Raw genomic sequence first — 4,616 nt, 5'->3', positions numbered from 1 at the left:
CGTGCAACAGGCCAAAAGCAGGCTGTCGACAAGCAGTAAGACTTAACACACGTTCTGTGATCAGATGTCCATTTTAACTCCTAAAATTATAGCATTAGTTTACTTTCATTAGCTCTTCTATGCCGTATGAGTCAAATGCTTCCCACAATCGAACCTCCAGGCTCATTGTTCAGCAAATGTTTGTTCCCTGTATCCAACCATCTTTTTATCACCTTTAGTTAGAGAATAAAGTCACTGTAATATAATCAAGAGCTGTGTGTGTTGCCTATTTATAGTTCCTGCCAAGAGAATTGACCCTTTAGATATGAGACTGACTGACTGATTTAAGATAATTGAGCGATCATTAACTAACTGATCACTAGTAATAAATGTATAATTATTCAAAACTACCTAGAGGTCCGGAGACTCTAGGATTATAACAACTCCGGTGGTGCCCTAAAACGAGGAATTAAATAAAATGATTTTATGAATCTTAAAACTTCATAATTGGGTATCAATTCTTAGAAATTTATTAAAATGCATAACTAATAAATTTAGGTCTGCTACAATGTTTACTATAAAACTGGAGGTAGTCCGCAATTACCAAGATCGTTTTGATGTGTCATTGAAATCATAACCTCCTCAAGGTTCGCTATGTTTGGTTTGTTACTTCTGCACAAGATCCACCACCCTTCAGTCCATGACCAGGATAGAGCGGCTGAGTGAAGGTGATGTGTTCTTTGTGGAGCAGAGTCATCATGTTGTGAGTGATGCTATAAAAAGGACAGAGTACCTGATTTATAATCCAGGTACACTCCGATCTTGAAGGATTGAGGGCCTGACACTGTTATGTTTCCTGTGTCGTGTAGGAAAGAGTAACCTTTTGGGGAGCACTCTAAACTCCACGACTTGTTATTCTTTCCAAACTCTGAGTCCGATGATGTTCTGCTGATGTCTTTGTATGACACTGCCGCAGACCAAGTACAACAACCGCTCTGACCGACCTCCCAGTAACATCGTTTTGACAAACCCTCTCTGCACAACACCTGACCAACGTTCGTAAACTTGTCTGAGTGAACAAAGTAAAATCTCTCATTGAATTCCCTATTCACTCGCCAGTTTTCTTCAGAAAGGGACAAATATTTGTAAGCTGAATTCACATCCAGTGATAGAGGAAGGCAATCTGACAGAAGAACAAAGCAGGAAAAAAAGTATAACTGCGCTGATATAGTGTGAAACGGCATAGAGTTAATTTTTGTTACTCACAGCTTAAAAACTCTTCTCTGGTCTTTGGCACAGGTGGCAGGACAACATCTATAGTAGACACTAACAAAAAAAGAGAGAATATCCTGAATACCACTGGACTTGAATAAAACCACTTTATAATTCTGGATTTTCATATTTATATCAGTTACCTGTAGCAGACATTGTGGGCCATGTGTCCTGCAGGAGCTTCTCGATATCCCTCAGCTTGGACATGCAGTCAGTCACAGTTTTGAATGAACGTTGGGGACGAATAACAGGATCAGCAGGCAAATCTGGAGATTCATAGGAGGTGGAGAGGGTCTGGAAAGTCGGGAGGGAATTCATTAAGGCAGAGACCAGAAGAAAAACTAAACAAAAGCAGGAAAACACACAAATGTAAAAACTCATACAGTGTACCATAGTTGATGTAAATTCCATTACAAAACAAGACGACAATGCTATTTACACTTTTGTCTACATTTGTCCTACTCTTTGGTCCAAAGACTAATAGACAACCAGTTTACTTTCAGTTAGACTGTAACTAAATCAAGCGTGATTTTCCAACATAAACTCAACTCATGCAAACCAACGGCTGACGTCACAGTGGCTACTGTATGTAGACTTCTTTTATAGAGTCTTATGGGCAACACATTCAGCTGTGCTTTGTCCTCAAGGAAAAATAACTGAGCTGAGTTTTGAGTATTTAAAACTTCTAGAGTTACATTTGGAATTGAAATAACAAAGAAAATGAATGTTGTCGTCCATATGAGAAAGCTGTTCCAGTTTGGAGTCTCTCTTCCTCAGCTTGGTGATCTCCTCCAGCTGCAGCTCTTCAGCCTGAGCGACTGCAGTTTTCTCTCTCTTCGACAAAGTGCCTTTTTTCTTTATGGACGAGGTCAGCTCATCTAACATCTTATCACTGGTCTTCACTGCAGTCTGTGTACAGCTCTGCACATACACAGGCAAAGATTTGTCTTTTTTAATAATATTTAATAAAGTCATTTGTCAAAACAAACTGAATCAACAAGTTAACACATGCATCTGTAATGGTTATTATGGTAAAGACATGAAAAAAGTCAAAATCCTTAAAAAAAGAAAGAAAGAAAAAAAAAAAAAGCAGCCCCAGTATCAAAACTAGATATAGCATAAGAGCCTGATCTCACTCTGTCTTAATACATGGAGTAATGTTAAATAATTCTCTGCCTTTTTTTATTAAACCACTTTATGAGTGCCATGACATCCAAACCTGGACAAGACATCTTCAATAGTGGTCAATACAAACACAGGATCAAACAGTAAAGTCTAATTTCCGCACCTTGAAATACTTCAGAGCTTGGACCAGCTCATTCAGCTCCTCTCTCTCCTGGACTTTCTTTTGACTCACAATCAGCTGTTTCTGAAAGAAATTAATCATTGTGAATGATTTTATTTATACAATTATTGTTTTCTATAATTTCAAATCACATCTACAGAGTATGGCTGTTTTTTGAAAAGACAAGCAGTCAACAGTTTTTTTTTATTCTACCTGTTCCTCAGCCCTCTCTGCTGCAGCCGACACTGTACGGTGGCTTTCATGCACATCTATAAAGGCACAGATAGCAGATACACCTCTCGTCTGTCCGACAGTAGACCTCCATCAGCTTGTTGTGCTTCGTACACATCTTTTCCTGCATTGGGATTGTAGCAGAGACCAGCTGGTGCATCTTCAACACAGGAACACTGTAGTGAGGCTCCAGGTTAGCTGGGCAGTAAGATGCCAAATAGGTCAGGCAAGACATCGTGGCTTTGTTTCGGTGGCCCCACTGCAGAAATCACAGACGACATCTGCCAGGCCGGCACAAGCTACAGCAGCAGGGGGACAAGTTTGCTGGGTGCTTGAAGTCTTCAGCATCTCAACAACCTAGGGATTATAAAAGGAAGGTTGAGAAATAATGTAGATTACATGACATACAAGAGAAAAGTAGAATGAGATCAAAAATTCAATCAAAGAGAGTACATTTCTACCAAGGCTTCACAATCCTTTAAATAGTCCCCCCCTGGTCCAGGTCCAACCACACGCTGCACACCTGCTGCTGCTTATCCATGACTTTCACACGCAGAGAGGAGCACTCCTGAGTTCCGACCTGAGGAAATGGGGATCGCGTAGCACGAGCGCGCGCACCGCGAGGCGTCTTCCCACTGGTGCGGAGATTTCAAGAGCAGCACACTTCCAACGTCATCCAGGTAACAGCCCGTGCCTTTGAACTGTTACTTCAAAACAGAATAAATTTTTTATCTTGTTGATGTTTTCCACATAAGTTGAGAAAAGGTGCTAAATTGGGCATTGTTCTCATGTGATACTTCCGTAGCTTGCTTTGCAGATAATCTAGGCTACTGAGAACACCATCTCTCTCCACCACATGCCATTGACATAATCTGTTCCAGTGATATTTTATTAACAATCGTAATGTTAATTATTATAATAACAATTGGACTAGTAACAATAGTCGTTGCAGCAGAGGGTGTTGAGCAGGAACACGGGGGCAGCAGGTGACCCGCAGCCACAGATCCAGACTCCACAGCTCCAGAGCCAGAAAACCTGCAAGCGATAGGAGGAGAGAGGAGAGGGACGAGAAAGCACAAGACTACCGGACAGGGGAGAAGTTGTGTTAGTAACATGCAATAATGGGATGAGGTTGCATACAGAGGTAGAGAAAGTAGAGGAGAGAGGAGCTCAGTGCATCATAGGAAATCCCGTGGCAGTCTAGGCCTATAGCTGCATAACTAAGGGATGTTTCAGGACTCACCTGAGCCAGCCCTAACTATAAGCTTGTGGAGATGGTGTCTGCCTCCTGAACCCAAACTGGAACCTGGTTCCACAGGAGAGGAGCTTGATAGCTGAACGCTCTGGCTCCTAGTCTACCTTTGAAGACTCTAGGAACCACAAGTAACCCTGCATTCTGGGAGCGCAGTGCTCTGGTGGGGTAGTAAGGTACTATGAGCTCTTTAAGATAAGATGGTGCCTGACCATTAAGAGCTTTGTAGGTAAGAAGAATGATTTTAAATTCTAGCCAATGCAAAGAAGCTAAAACAGGAGAAATATGATCTCTTTTCCTGGTTCCTGTCAGAACACGTGCTGCAGCATTCTGGATCAGCTGAAGAGTCTTAACGGACTTTTTCGAGCAGCCTGATAATAAGGAATTGCAGTAATCCAGCCTAGAAGTAACAAATGCATGGACTACTTTTTCTGGATCATTTTTAGACAGGATGTTCCTGATTTTCGCAATATTATGTAGGTGAAAAAAGGCGGTCCTTGAAATTTGCTTAATGTGAGACTTAAACGACATGTCCTGATCAAAGATAACTCCAAGATTCCTCACAGTGGTGCTGGAGGCCAGGGCGATGCCATCAAG

The 4,616-nt window shown here is 41.5% G+C and overlaps 1 protein-coding gene across 1 annotated transcript in view; it reads right to left on the bottom strand.

The window, feature by feature from the left end:
- The window catches only part of LOC123979790, an 18,405-nt gene extending 16,982 nt beyond the window's left edge, over positions 1-1,423 (bottom strand). Inside the window, exons 1-2 of the mRNA XM_046063871.1 lie at positions 1,395-1,423; positions 1,246-1,305 (exon numbers count right to left, since the gene is read on the bottom strand). The gene's annotated coding sequence lies outside the window, so the exon portion shown is untranslated. The remainder of the gene's footprint in view (positions 1-1,245; positions 1,306-1,394) is intronic.
- Between the last annotated feature and the right edge of the window lie 3,193 nt (positions 1,424-4,616).

Source organism: Micropterus dolomieu, linkage group LG12 (genome assembly GCF_021292245.1).
Source record: "Micropterus dolomieu isolate WLL.071019.BEF.003 ecotype Adirondacks linkage group LG12, ASM2129224v1, whole genome shotgun sequence".
Classification (NCBI taxonomy): Eukaryota; Metazoa; Chordata; class Actinopteri; order Centrarchiformes; family Centrarchidae; genus Micropterus; species Micropterus dolomieu.
The sequence above is the reverse complement of the archived record's forward strand: the minus strand, read 5'-3'. Positions and strand labels throughout refer to the sequence as shown.